At 48.5% G+C, this 14,222-nt stretch overlaps 1 protein-coding gene across 1 annotated transcript in view; it reads right to left on the bottom strand.

Moving 5' to 3' along the window:
- Positions 1 to 14,222, bottom strand: part of TMEM132B (transmembrane protein 132B) — a 347,237-nt gene that overhangs the window by 243,628 nt on the left and 89,387 nt on the right. The gene's annotated exons all lie outside the window — the stretch shown is intronic.

The raw sequence follows: 14,222 nt of genomic DNA, 5'->3' as shown, positions 1-14,222 counted from the left end.
TTGCTTGCAAAGACATTTTGCAGCCCACACTCACCTGTATCCTCATTCATTTGACAAACGGTTATGAGCAGCTGCTCGGGATAGGCTCTGTGCCCAGCGCTCAGGACATCGCAGAGAACAAGACCCACACGGTCCCTGCCTCGTAGGGTGGACATTCTCATGGGGGGAGATGGACAGCAAACCACACACATGATAAGTAAGTTGGGTAGGTTGTCAGAAGGTGACATGAGCGAGGGAGAAAACAGGGCAGCCTCAAGAAGGATCAGTGCAGCTAAGGGACAGGTCGTGCAACCATGAGAAGAGAGAGGTCATCAAAGGCCGTACTGGACCGGCAGGATCTGAGCAAAGACTGGAAGGGGGTGAGGGAGTTGGCCAAACAAATATCTGGGAAGGGCAGTCCTGGTGACGGGAACAGCTGGAGCAAATGCTTGGAGGTGGGAGGTGCCTCGTGGTTTGGGAAGAAAAGCAAAGAGGCCAGTGTGACTGCGGCAGGAGGGCAGGAGGAGGAGACGGATTCAGAGGACCCGGGCCAGATGGGAAGGAATGGAGCCCACCCTAAGGACTTTCATCTGAGTGTGACGCGCAGTCCTTGTGGGTTCTGAGCAGGAGGAGATGATCTGACTTAGGTGTTAAAAGCCTCCCTGAGTTGGAGTAGCTGTAAATCATACCGTAAACTCAAGGGCAACCACTAAGTAAAGTAAAAACAACAAAAAGGCATAATTGAGATCTAAAGAGAAAAACTGGAGTTATATAAAATGTCCAACTAAGCCAAAAGAAGCAGAAAAGAGTGGAAGACCTAAATAAACAAACAGAAAGCAAGACGACCAACAGAAGCCAACAATAACAAATATGGAAGATATTACCAACGCTTGGAAGCAACCAAGACGCCCTTCAAAAGGTGAAGGCTAGACACACTGGGGTCCAGCCAGACAAAGCGATACTACCCGTCAATAAAAATGAGCTGTCCAGCCGTGAAGGGACTCGGAGGAAGGTAAACGCACACTGCCCAATGAAAGTGGCCAGTCTAGAAAGGCTACATTCTGCATGACATTCTACTGGAGACAGTAAAAAGATCAGTGGCTGCTGGTAGTTTGGAGACACAATTAGGCGGAGCACAGAGGATCTTTAGGGCGAGAAACTGTTCTGTAGGACATTGTCATGGTGAACACGTGACTCGATGCATTTGTCGAAACCCACTAAATGCACAGCACAGAGAGCAAACCCTACTACTACTGTAAACTCGGGCTGTAGTTAACAATAAGGTTTCACCATGGCTTCAAGAGCTGTAATAAATGTTCTACAAATGCCAGATGTTAATAATGGGGGGGGGGCACCTGGGTCTGTTAAGGGTCTGTTAAGGGTCTGACTGGTGATTTCAGCCCAGGTCATGATCTCAGGGTTGTGGGATCCCGCCCGGATAGGGCTCCACGCTAAGCAAGGAGTCTGTCTGAGATTCTCTCCCTCTGCCCCTCCCCCTGCTCGTACATACTTGTAATAAATCTTTTAAACCAAAAATAACAAGGGGGGAGGGTATATGGGAATTCTCTGTGCTCCCTGCTTCCTGTAAACGTAACAGGGCTCTAAAAATATTTAAGTCCGTTCATTTCTTTTACAAAGTTTCCCTCTGGCTGCTAGGTAGAAAACAGATCGGGGGCAACGGAGGAAGCAGGAGGCAGTCGGGGTAGAAATAAACCGATTCTGGATGTATTTCGAAGGCACAGCCAAGAGGGTGTGGGACAAAAGATCAGGAGTCGGAGATGACTGCACAGCTCTGGAGGACAGAGCTGGCACCCACGGAGAGGAGCATGTCAGGGACGGACTGCAGACCAGGAAGCCTGTGCTGCCACAGACAATCTTCTGGGTCTCAACACAGACCCAAGCACATGGCTTTGGCTCCAAAAGCCCCAAGTTAATCCTGCAAAACCTAGTGTGAATGCATATGCACGGCTACACTGGAGCTTACGCTGGCTTTTAGATCTACCTTCAGATCAAAACAAGGACCCCAGGACTCCCAAACTCAAATTCTTCCTAGGGTCGGGCAGGGGAGCTACAACAGTGAACCGGGCCAGGAGTGCGGCAAAAGCGAGCGGCAGGGACTGTGGCTAATGGCGGATCTCAGCTCCCCCTCAAGGTGGGACAGCTCTGTGCCCCAGCCGGTTGTTGCCAAGCAGAAAGACCAGCCCAGGGTGGCTCGCACTCGTGATATTTCAAGAGAAATCCTAGAAATCTGGATTTTTTATTTGACATCTCTCTTATTTTTAAAGTTTGGCAACCAGCTCCGTTTTTACTTCTCTGTGGGCCAAACAGTAAGCAAGCCAAACCAGTCACATCCGCGGGAAAGACTGGCCACACTCCTACCCGCTGCAACTTCTGTTCTAAAGGCTCTGAAGGTTGTTATGGTTCTTAAGGGTTTCGTACCGGAATTACCAAATAGTAAGAGGCTGAAAATAGTATAATGAATAAAGCAAAAGTATACACAAAATCCTCTTGGTACCCGATACCGAAACATGTTTATTTAAATCTCCCACAACCAATTAACCCCATTTTACAGATGAAGATGACGACCAGAGATCATCTTCCCAGGGTCGCCCAGCGATCAAGTAGCAAAGCAGGGATCTGAACACTGAAGGTCTAGGACTAGGGTCTGCGCCTTTCACCACCGTGGCATACTGCCTTCCAGATGTGGCTGCTGTCTCTAGCTCTATTACACTGGCTCTGTGTGGTACTGAAAAACTAAGTCCAAGCTAGAATTCAAGTCGACCCATGTTTTGCAATATTCTGGGGCAGCACGGTTAACGCGAAGCATTTACTGACCGCATCATGAGTCAGACACCACTCCGAGGGCCGACGTTCAGGAATTACTGTCCGGATACCCATTTGACAGATGGGAAACAGAGGCACAGAGAGGTTAAGTAACTCACCCACAATCACACAGCTGGAAAGTGGTAAAGACTGGGAGCCAGGCAGACTGGTTTCACGGCTCAGGGGCAATCTACCCCGGTGCGCTGTCAAACAGCACAGGCCACATGGCGCGAGGGCGAAGGTGGGGGCGGGTCACAAGACCCCGAATGTGGCTGCTACAGCTAAGGGACTGAAAGTTTGATTTTATCCCTTATTTATTTATTTATTTATAAGTAAATTCTATCCCTAACATGGGGCTCGATCTCATGACCCCGGGTATGATCAAGAGTCACATGTTCTACCCACGGAGCCAGCCAGGCGCCCCTCATTTCAATTAATCTCAATCTACAAACCAGTCCTCGATTCGGTCCCTGGACCAAATGGACTATGAATCTACTTTTTTCAACTGTCTATTTTACAAAATCTAAACAGAGAACAGGTATTTCCAAATGAAAACCGAATGTCCAAATTGAGAGGTTCTAGAAATGTAAAACCCTCACCAGAGTACAAACACTAAGTCTGTAAAATATCCCAACAGTATGTTTATATGGATTATATGCTGGAAAAATAACATTTTGGATAGACTGGGTTATTAAAATCTCACCTGACTCTTCTTACTTTTTTAATGTGGCTACAAGAAAACATTAAGTTACACACGCTGCTCTCGGGAGCACTGGATGGCTCCGCTGCGGGTGACTGTATCCAAGCCCAACCACAGGGATCACGGATACTCAGCGCTGACTTCCGAACAGGGCTGAGTGCCTCCCTCGTGCAGGATACCTGGTTTGAGCCCCTCCTCCAGGTAAGTGTGGAAGAAGGCACCATTCGTGTTCCCAATTCACAGAAGGCAAAACTAAAGCTCTATCTTGCCCAAGGCCAAGTCACTGATTCGTGGTGGAGTCAAGTCTCAGAGTCAAATCTGAGCCTTCAGCAGAAGGCAGACCTGCCTCCTACCTTTTGGGCCACATCAGTAACTCCTGTGTCTCTGTTAACAATTGATCCAGTAGAGAAATCTTAAGGAGACATAGACATTAATCGAGTACAGCACCCCTACCCTTGATACCCAAGTCTGTCTGGCTCTAACACACACGCACGCACGCACACAAGCATACAAGCACAAGAGCACACACGAGGCTCACGAGGGAGACAGCCTCCCCACGTGGCCAACACGTTCTCAGACTCTCTCCTCCGGCAGTCCACCACGGATGTGTCTGTTCCACCATCTCATTTCCACCTTCCCTTCCAGCTCCCACCCCAAGGGGCTGGATCCCCGCCTGAGTCCCCACACGCCATGCTGGCAGACTTTCCCACGGGGAACCCGGGCTGGGGAATGTGGCCCTGCCTGGAGCCCGGCAGCCTCCCGCCCTGCCCTCCCACTAAGAGTGCCCCCGGGTGACTTATGAGACCAGGCGCAAGATCGCTGTCATAGTGACGGGCTTTTTAAGTTCTTTTTTAACTAACAAGCAACTTTAGCTCTCTTTTGTCATTTCCTTGATTAATTACATTTGACTACGGTTAACTTTGGTTCGCTTCCCTTTTGTGTGTTTTTCTTCTGTAGCATTTGCTTATCGTAGAAAAGCTGAAAGTGCCAAAAAGCTCAGGGTGGCCCACACAGCCATAGTCCTACACCCACTGTTCATGTTTTGCATACTTCTTGCTCTTTCTTCTATAATCAGGTGGCATCTTATTGTATACGCAGTTTTCACCCCGCATTTTCCTCCCACTAACCACGTAAACACTTTCTCCTGTGATTAAAAATTCCTGATACACGTCATATAGAAAGACTACCTGATACACTCTTGAACGGCTCTCCCAAAGATTTTCTAAATCTTTCTCTGGCCACAAATCAGATCATGTATATTTTGCACAGCGTGGCTTCTGCCTCAGTGGGGTGGCTACTTGGAAATTCAGGCAAGGGACAAGCTTGCTTGTCAATTTCCACGTTTGAATGGTGGGGAATTTGGGGCCATAATCCCTGTCTCGAAGACTGTGGAAAGGATCAAGAGGTGATATATGGGAAGCCCTTCATAGAGCCTGTCACATTCCAAACACTCAGTGGCAGTCATCATTATTTTATCAAGGAATCCTATCCCCATCATGGGAAAACTAGGTTGTTTTAAATTTCTTACTATTATTAATAGTACTGTGTATATAGTATTTGATCCATTTTCCACATTTGAGATTATTTCCTTTTGATGGATTCCCAGAATTACTGGGTCAGACAGGACATGGGTTGCAGATCTGTCATTTCTGGCTTGCTTTGTCCAGCAGATACTGCCAGCAGTGCAAGTATGCCTGTTCCAGTTATCTGCTGTGTAAGGAACCAACCCACATTTAGTGGTATAGACTGACACCATCTTATTATAGCTTGTGGGTTCAATGGATCAGGAATTCAGACCAGATACAGAGAAAAGGGGCCGACAGCTCCATAGAGATAAAGGCATCAGCTGGGACACTTGAATGGCTGGACTGACCCTAAGACTTGGACGTGATTCACCTGGAGACTCTCACTCACATGTCTACACCTGGGCATGGATGGCTAGAAGACAGGCACCAAGAGTGCCTGTGTGCAGCCGCTTCACCCGGCTTGGGCTTCCTAACAGCACGGCGTCTAGGCTCGGAGCAAAGGATCCCTCAAGAGAACATTCTAGGAGACCCAAGCACGTGGCCTTTGAGGACCCAGGCTCAGAAGCCACAGTGCCATTCCCACCACACTGCAGAGGTCAGAGCAGTCACAAGTCAGCTCAGACTCAAGAGGAGGAAACACAAACCCATATCCTGCAGTGGGAGGAATGCCAAAAACTTGTGACCAGTTTTCAAATGGCTGCAACATTTTTTACTGTGGAATGCTCAATAAAGTAATACAAGGGAAACGCCTCTTGTCTATAATAAGTTACGGTGAGGGAACAGGGAGCCTGGCAGATTTGGCCAGCAGTGAGGAACAGACTATACCAAGCCTCCCCACCACCTTCACTTTCTCCCTCTCTCCATCCTAGGGAGATGGCCCAGCCAAGGTCCACAGTGCAGAGCTCCCCACCTCTCAAAATCAAACCCATGCCCTTGGCTTAAGAACCCCCTGGCTGAATTAAATACCTATTGTCCGTGCCCACACTCCCAGCAACCAATCCCCATACATTCGTTAACAACACTTCAGTTTTCCTTTGATTTGCTTGGGCAGGGGAGCCAGACCTGGCTAATCAGCACTGTCTAAACTCTGATTCCCCTCCAAAATCTATTAAGAGTTAGTCCTGTGGCTTCTACTAAAACGAGTGAGAAATAGAAGCTATCTTCCCATCACCAGCTGTGAGAATGACAATAAGACACTGCTGCAGGCCACTCCTTGTAGGAGCAACTGAGAAAGAGACCAACAGAGAGCTGACAGATGGAAAGAGACCAAATCCAGATGGCCTCATTTGAGCCCCTGGATCCAGCCATGCCTGAAGCTGTCCTTCCCAGATATTACAGTTTTGTGAGCCAATGTTCTTCCCTTAAGACAGTTTGAATTGAGTCTGTCACTTGCCAACCAAAGATTCCTAGCTTTTGGCCAACTTATTCATTTTCTTGACCTTTCTTTTATACCCAACATTAACTAATGCAGGGGGGAAAAAAATCAAATCTTCCCTGGCAGCAGGCCACCAGTTTCAAAACAAGAGAAATGGAAACATTTCACATTTTTTCCAGTTCATAAAACCTTTCAAGCTAATACCTAACATCTCCTTCCCGTAAGCTCTATCACAGAAATTTAAAAAATAAAATGGGGAACAAAAGTGTTTCTAAGCAACAAATTATATAGGTAATGGGGGAGGGGGAGGAGAATTAGAAGGTTTAATCTAGTTAGAAAACGATTTCCATTTCTTCCTGAAGTCGCTACCTGCGTGAAACCTCCACAGGAGAATGAAACAGAGGTGAAGCTATTTTGGTTCTTCTTTGATACAATGAGAATAAACGCACCCTGGAAATATCTGAACAGTGATAACTAGGCATCAGCACACGAGTGACAGTACTCTGATAAAGTGCTTTCTGTAACAGACAACTGTGGCTCTGGGTTGTATTCATTTGCCATTCTTCTTTACAAATTTCCACCAACGTAGCAACTTAAAACCATGCCAGTCTTCCAAGGTTCAGGATTTCAGTTTGGCGGGTTGAGAAAGTTCTGGAGCTGGAGGGTGATGATGGCTGCCCAACCATGTCAGTGTGCTCAAGGCCACCAAACCGCACACCTGCAAATGGTCCAAAGTACTGCAATTTTAAAATGCACATTTATTTTACACCTTCTACAGGTCAGAGATCTGGGCGCGGCACGTCTGGGTTCTCTCCTTGGGCTCTGACAAGGATAGAATCAAGATGTCAGCTGGCTTTGTCCTCTTCTGGAACTCGGGGTCTTTCCCAAATTCCTGCTCAGGTTGCTGGCAGGGTCCTGTTCCTTATGGTTTTAGGACTCAGGTCCCTGCTTCCTCACTGGCTGGCGGGGAGCCAGGGGCTGCTCTGGGCTCTGTGAGGCCAGCTGTGTTGCTCGCCACATGCCGTCTACACCTTCCAACCGGCAACGGAGAATCTCCCGCATGGAAAATCCCTCTAACGGCTCCGATGTCTCCAACTTCTCAGTGTCTCACCTCCACACCTTGATTTAAAGGGTTCACTCTTTAGAGTTACCTGGGTGGCTCCGTTGGTTGAGCAATCTGACTCTTAGTCTTGACTCAGGTTATGATCTTGGGGTTGTGAGGTCATGATCTTGAGCCCCCAATGAGCTCCGTGCTCAGTGCTGCTCAAGGCTCTCCCTTCCTCTGCTCCTCCCTGCTGCAAGCGTGCACTCTCTCTTTCTCTAAAATAAATAAATCTTCTAAATAAATAAATAGACAAATCAATAAAGGGTTCACTCTTTAGATCATGCCCACCCCATAACCACTCTTTGTAGAGCCAACTGGGCCATAGGACATAACCCAACCTCAGGAACAACATAGCCACAGCCCCACACCAGGGAGTGGGAAAGGCTGGAGACCAGCTTCAGTTCTGTTGACCGCACGTGCCCCAAAGCCCAGCCATCCCCTTGAAATCTATATTCTCCAGAGAAGTTCTTAGACTTGACCACAAGGAGACGTGCAGGAGCCCGAGTTGCAGCATTGCTCACAGGAGCGGAAAAGAGCCAACAGCCGAAATGCCCCTGCACAGGATGGCCAAGCAGGGGCCACACAGCAGGGAAACTAAGCATCGGCAACGTTTGTCCGCATGGGCCACTCCTCTAAACATGCTCCAGAAGGACATGTGTAGTCAGATGCTGTTTATGTAGTTTACAAACATGCACAGTGGTGTCTGCCGTCCATCCTCACAAACATGCACAGTGGTGTCTGCCGTCCATCCTCACATGTGAGGGTAGCAAACTTCAGAGAAAAGTGCTAAACCAGGCAGGGAAGTCCGCTGGGGTCGGGGAAGGAAATGATATCTGGGCGGAGGGTGTAGAATCACCTGCCATCACCGCCGTGTTTTATGCCCCGGGTCAGCTGGTGGGTGCCTGGTGCTCACTAAACCAGTCTCTGCATCTCCCTCTATGCCTGGGAGATTTCCTGATGTCTAAGGTGGTCCAGTTTCATAAATCAGGAAGAGCAGAAAATTGAAAGTGAAACTCTAGCACTGCCTGCCTTTCAAAGGCTTCTGCATTTGGGAGGTTCTGATGCGTAATGAGCTACTCGAATGAATGACAGCCCAATGCCCGCCAAGATCCACGACAGCTTTCGTTTTGTCTCATTTGTTTGGGATTTTAAAACACCAATTTTGTGGATTCTTTGTGGAGTGCATCCCTGATTTAAGGGGGACATAAAGCACGATGGATTATAAGCGGGGGGGGAGGGGTGGGGGGATTGACGCATGCCCAGATCCGTCAACAGCATGACTAGCAGGTGCATTTTTCCAAGAGCCTCGGGGATATTCTCAAGGTGACAAGCTTTAGAAACCTTCCTTCATCCGTCCCGAAGCAGTGCAGTCTGATGGTTGTACCCAGGCACCCTGAGGCCACCTGGGTTTGGATCCACATTTGGCACTTCCTAACTGTGTGACCTTGATCAACTTCCTTCATCTCTCTGAGCCTTGGATTCTCTGTCTGCAAAATGTCACTGCTTTGATGAAAGTCACTGCTTTGCAGGGCTGCTCTGGCTTGAACATGTGCACCCAGAAGGGGCCGGCCTGTGGCAGACATGGGGGAGCGCGAGCTACTGTCATTACCGTCCAAGTTTCCTTATAAAATAGTACAGTCCTCAAAAAATGATTGAGGGAATGGGTGCCAGAACTAGGATCCTTGGGCTCAAAGTGGCCCGGGGCCAGTAACCTGCCCTCTGGAGCCTCAGTTACTCTCCCCTGTAGAATGGGGATGGTGATCACAGTGAGCAGGATTGTGAGGGCGCAATAAATTAACACAAGGGAAGCCCAGAGAAGGGTGCCTGGTGGCCCCACTTTGGGGAGGTAAGCTCTATCCTCATTTCAGAAAGAGGAAATAAGAAAACCCTCGAAGGATCTGGTTGTCACGTGTGTCTTTGGGGTTGTTTATTCTACAAAGATAGTATACAAATGCTTCAGGTTCAGAGTGAGAGTCGAGCAGGTGGAGGGAAGGTAGAGACTGCTAAGCCAAGAGTGCAGGAAACATTACCCACAGAACGTTCCAGATCAAGCTGCACAAAGTTTGAACAAATTCTCTCCAGAACAGACAAGGTGCTGGGAACTGCCTAACCCCCGGCCACAAGGTTTAAGATGCTCGGCGTGGCCCACCTGCCAACTCCAAGCAAGTCTCCCTCGCAAACTTCCTGTGCACTCTGAGCAGTGCCACCGGCCCTTTGAGCTAGCCAGGGCCTACCCGGCCACCTGCCATCAGCAGCCTGGGGCAGCCTTATAAAGCTAACTCTCACTCCACCACCCTCTGTGAGGAAGGCCCGCCCCTAGGACAGTCGGTCTCAAAGGGAGTAACATCCCCCCAGCGGGAACTGGCAACGTCAGGATCCCCGCTTGGCTGTCACAGCACAGCAGGCGGAGGCTACTGGCTTCCGATGCGCAGAGTCCAGGAATGCTGCTAAAACACACTCCGGTGCCCAGGACAGCCCATACAACAGAGAATCACCCTGCCCCAGGGATGCTGAGAAACCCAGAATGCTAAAACTACAGTCACGGACACTGTCTTAGGTGTGGTGTTCAAGGATATAGATAAAGCATCATCTGTAATAACAAGCTGAGAACAACTAAAGTAACCGACAAGGGAGGACTAGTTACACAAACAATAAAGAAGTAATATGATTAATCAATTCATAAGCTCCAAGAATTAGTTATCAATCAATTGATTAATTAATTATTAATTATCAATTAACTAATTAATGATGCTCTGCCTCTGCAATGAAATGCTGGGAACTCTTTCAAAGAAGCCCTACATGCTAGTGCAAAATGATCTAAAAAGGGAGAAGATCTTGTAAAAAAGCAAAATACATGATGGTTTGAAAAATATAATCTGTACTATTTTTTTGGAAGAGAAGGTGCTCATAGATGCACTTATTCCGGTTTATACTTTCGTTTTTTTCTAGAAGGAATCCTCTAAAACTATAAAAGGGGTTGGTTACCTGTGGGAAGAAGATACAGGGAGGGAAGATGGTTAACTTCACAGCCCAGGTGTTTCCGTCACTCACACTCCTTATCCTTCTACTAATATTACTTGCATTTTCTGTTTAAATGGCAAAATAGGAGAAATTATCTCTTGGGGTTATCTGGGCAGGGAGATTAAGGCCCTGAGTTTTCTTCTGAGTATCAATCTACATGGTGGTTTGGTGTTTGGTTTTTTTTTTTTTCCAGATTTTATTTACTACGTGTGTTTTAAAAGCCTGAAAAATGGTTCACATACAGCTACATAGGTACTAGACAATGAAATAATTAAGATCAGTAAGTGGACTGTGGTAGACCGAAGGTGCCCATGAAGGTGTCCATGTCCTAATCCCCCAAAACCTCAGAATATGTGACTTTTTATGGCAGTGCGAGATTTGCAGACGTAATTAAATTAAATTAAGAATTTTCGGATGAGGAGTCTATCCTGGATTATCCCACGCCGCCTGTAATCACAGGGGTCCCTATAAGAGGGAGACGGGAGGGTCTGAGTCAGTAAAGATGTGAGGATGGAGGGGAGGGTGAGGCGCGGCGGCAGGGAGGAGCATGCGCACACGGGCCGGCTCTGCAAATCCCTCCCTGCAGGCCTTGAGGCCGAAGGGGCCCGTGAGCCCAGGAACGGCAGTAGGAAAGCTGGAGTAAGCAAGGGGATGGATTCTTTCCTAGATCTTCCAAGAGAAGCCAGCCCCACGGACCCCTTGATTTTAGCCCAGGAAAACGGACGTGAAGCTTCTGACCCCCAGAACTGTAAGACAACCCATCTGTGTTGTCTGAAGCCACCAAATCGGTCGCCGTCCACTGCAGTAGCGATAGAAAACGAACACGTGTGCAAAAGCACTCAGATTATTTTCCCGCCAAAAGGTGCTTCTGCCAAACACCTCACTTCATCCTTAAAGAAACCTGGGCTCCTCGGAGTCCCAGCCAGCACTGGGGCTCAGTCCTCTGATACGGACTGGCACAGAGACAGAAAAAGCCTGTATATGCAGAGTATGGGTTCTGGAGGCAGCCCGCTAGGACTGAAATGCTGGCTCGGTCCCTTATTGGCCATGTGATCTTGAGCGAGTTAATTAACCTCTCTGTGCCTCTCTTTTCTCCTCCAGAAATGAGCGTAGTAATAATACCCACCTCAGAAGCCCATGGAGAGAATGAAGCAAGTCATACCCATTAGATTCCGGCCCTAAATCGGTCTCAATAAAAGTGTGTATCATTACTACAATTAATTTCAGGTAATGCAGCGGTTAGCACGGTTTTTCCCTCATGACCGCTATTCAATAAAAAGGTGCAGACTGGAGCGCTCTTGCCATAAGCACAGGGTTTTCAGGAGCAGTGAGTGCCCCAAGACTCTCCTTCCCAGATCCTCATGCCAAGCCTCCTCCACCTCCCTAGACCCCTCCCAATAGCCAGTGAAGGCCTGGCCGGGCTTCTGACCTCAGCTGCTGTGCAGACACACACAGCTGGCTTCTCGCCCTTCTGGCTCCTTCTTCTGGTTCATTGCAGCGAACATCTGCCCCCCACCCCCGGGAGTGTACCGCCCTTCTTCAGGAATACAATTCAAGGGGCGCCTGGGTGGCTCAGTGAGTTAAAGCCTCTGCCTTCAGTCCAAGTCATGATTCTAGGGTCCTGGGATCGAGCCCCACATCGGGCTCTCTGCTCAGCGGGGAGCCTGCTTCCCTCCCTCTCTCTCTGCCTGCCTCTCTGCCTACTTGTGATCTCTCTCTCTCTCTCTGTCAAATAAATAAATAAATAAATAAGAATAAAATTCAAGAATTCTTCAAATAGAGACCCTTTGCTTCAAGGAATCCCCAGCCCGACACCTACTCCACATCCAGGCTTAGCCCCTGTGGTTTCTCAGGAGCAGAACGCCAGCCCCCAGCCTGGCCAATCAGCGTGTTCCGCCAGCTCCAGCTAAGGGGATTGGCCAGAAATTGTCAGAGCTCACAAATTGGTCCAATGAGATCTGACCCTGAGACTTTTCCTGTTAAAGGAAGGAGGGTTTGGGGTTTTTTTCACCTCCACCTGGGAGAATTTAAACCTTTGACTGATGGGAGTGGAGCATCTTGGGGAATGTCCATACCATAAGGCTGGGATTTCCCTGTTTTCTTCCCTGCTATATCTCCAGCACCTAGGACGTCTGGTACCTTGTAGTTTTGCAGTTAATACTACTGAATAAAAGTGTCACAAGTCCTTATTTCTGAGGATGAGGTCAACATAAGCAAAGCAAGTCTGAGAGATCAGTCCCAAATGGTCTGCACACCTGGATTTAGCGGTGCCTGAACACTAACCCCCTGGACATTGTAGCCGCACTGGTCAATAAGTTGCCGGATGTGCTCCCACGTGTATTAATAAAACACATATACAAGGACCCTGCAGCACAGTGTATAATAGAAAACGCACACAGTGGAGGCCACCTAAGTGTCTCAATCACGTGGGGACTGAATTATGGTGAATCCACACAGTGAAATGCAACACCGTGGTTCAAAAGAGGGAGGCGACCCTCCGCGACCTGGTGTGGGACAGGCTCAAAGATACGAGGAACAGAAACACAGAGCTACACGTACGTGTGCATGCCACAGGGAGGGAGGGGAGGTGCGCTCGTTCTGAGGTCTAGAGTCAGCCCCCTGGTAACAAGTCTTTGCTGCTGCAGCTCCGTTCTTACGACAGAGCCTGGAACACAGAAGGTTCTCAATAAATAACAACTGAAAAAGTGAATGAACCACCAAACATATGTTTCCTCACATACACATGGAAAAGTCTCAGAAAGAATCCGTAATACTCTGATAATACTTGCCGCCTCTGAGGAGGAGACCAGGAAGCCTGGGGAACAGAGATGGGGGCGAGGGAGACCTAATTTTCAACATCCGCCTTTCAAATTTTGAACCATGGACACGTACATCTAGTCAGAAGAATCAACTAAGTAAATAACAAGACAAAATGCCATCTCTTCGTAGAAGGAAAAAATCTCATCTCTCCCTAGAAATCGACGTCCCCTAGGAAACGGGGTTGTTAGCCAAGCTTGGGAGGAGGCTGGGGCAGTGCAGGTGGGGAAGGCAAGCCACAGTCATGGGATGGCAGTTCAGGACCAATCCTGGCTTCTGACTCGCCGGGAGACGCCAACCCTTCTCCAGGCTTCAGCTTCCTCATCAGTAAAATGAGAGGGCAGACAGGGATCTCGAGGTCTGTCCTAAAAATCTAGCATCTCCCCAGGTAGGGAGCAGCAGGCAGAGCAGCAGTCCGCGGGGGCTGGCTGGAAGGCAGGAGGGCTCTGAATCTGGGCGCTGTAGCATTGGCCTGGGTCTGCACCTGCGCATTCCAGGGCTGCTGTTGGGAGCTGGTCAGAGGCTAAATTATTGCATTCGACACATTACCTCGCCCCCTTTGCTGGGAACTTATGCTCGGATTTGGCCCTATCAATGCTTCATTATGGAGACTGACACTCACGGTAATTACGTGTTTCCTCGGCCAGATTATTCATTCCCAGCATCTTCCTGGTTTTTATCACTCCTGTTCCTTTATCAAGGACAGCCGAGCATCTGCCAGTAACGCCCCAACGAGAGTCAGTTCGTAGCAGGAAGAGAAGACAAACCCTGGTAACTCTGGTTTTCTCACTTAATTTTCATGAGTTGGAAATATCTTTCCGGAATATGATACATATTCAACGAGTTGAAATAAATACTAATTTTGACTGCTGAAGC

Source organism: Mustela lutreola, chromosome 11 (assembly GCF_030435805.1).
Source record: "Mustela lutreola isolate mMusLut2 chromosome 11, mMusLut2.pri, whole genome shotgun sequence".
In the NCBI taxonomy this organism is placed as follows: Eukaryota; Metazoa; Chordata; class Mammalia; order Carnivora; family Mustelidae; genus Mustela; species Mustela lutreola.
Note: the sequence above shows the minus strand (reverse complement) of the source record. Positions and strands in the feature narration are given on the sequence as shown.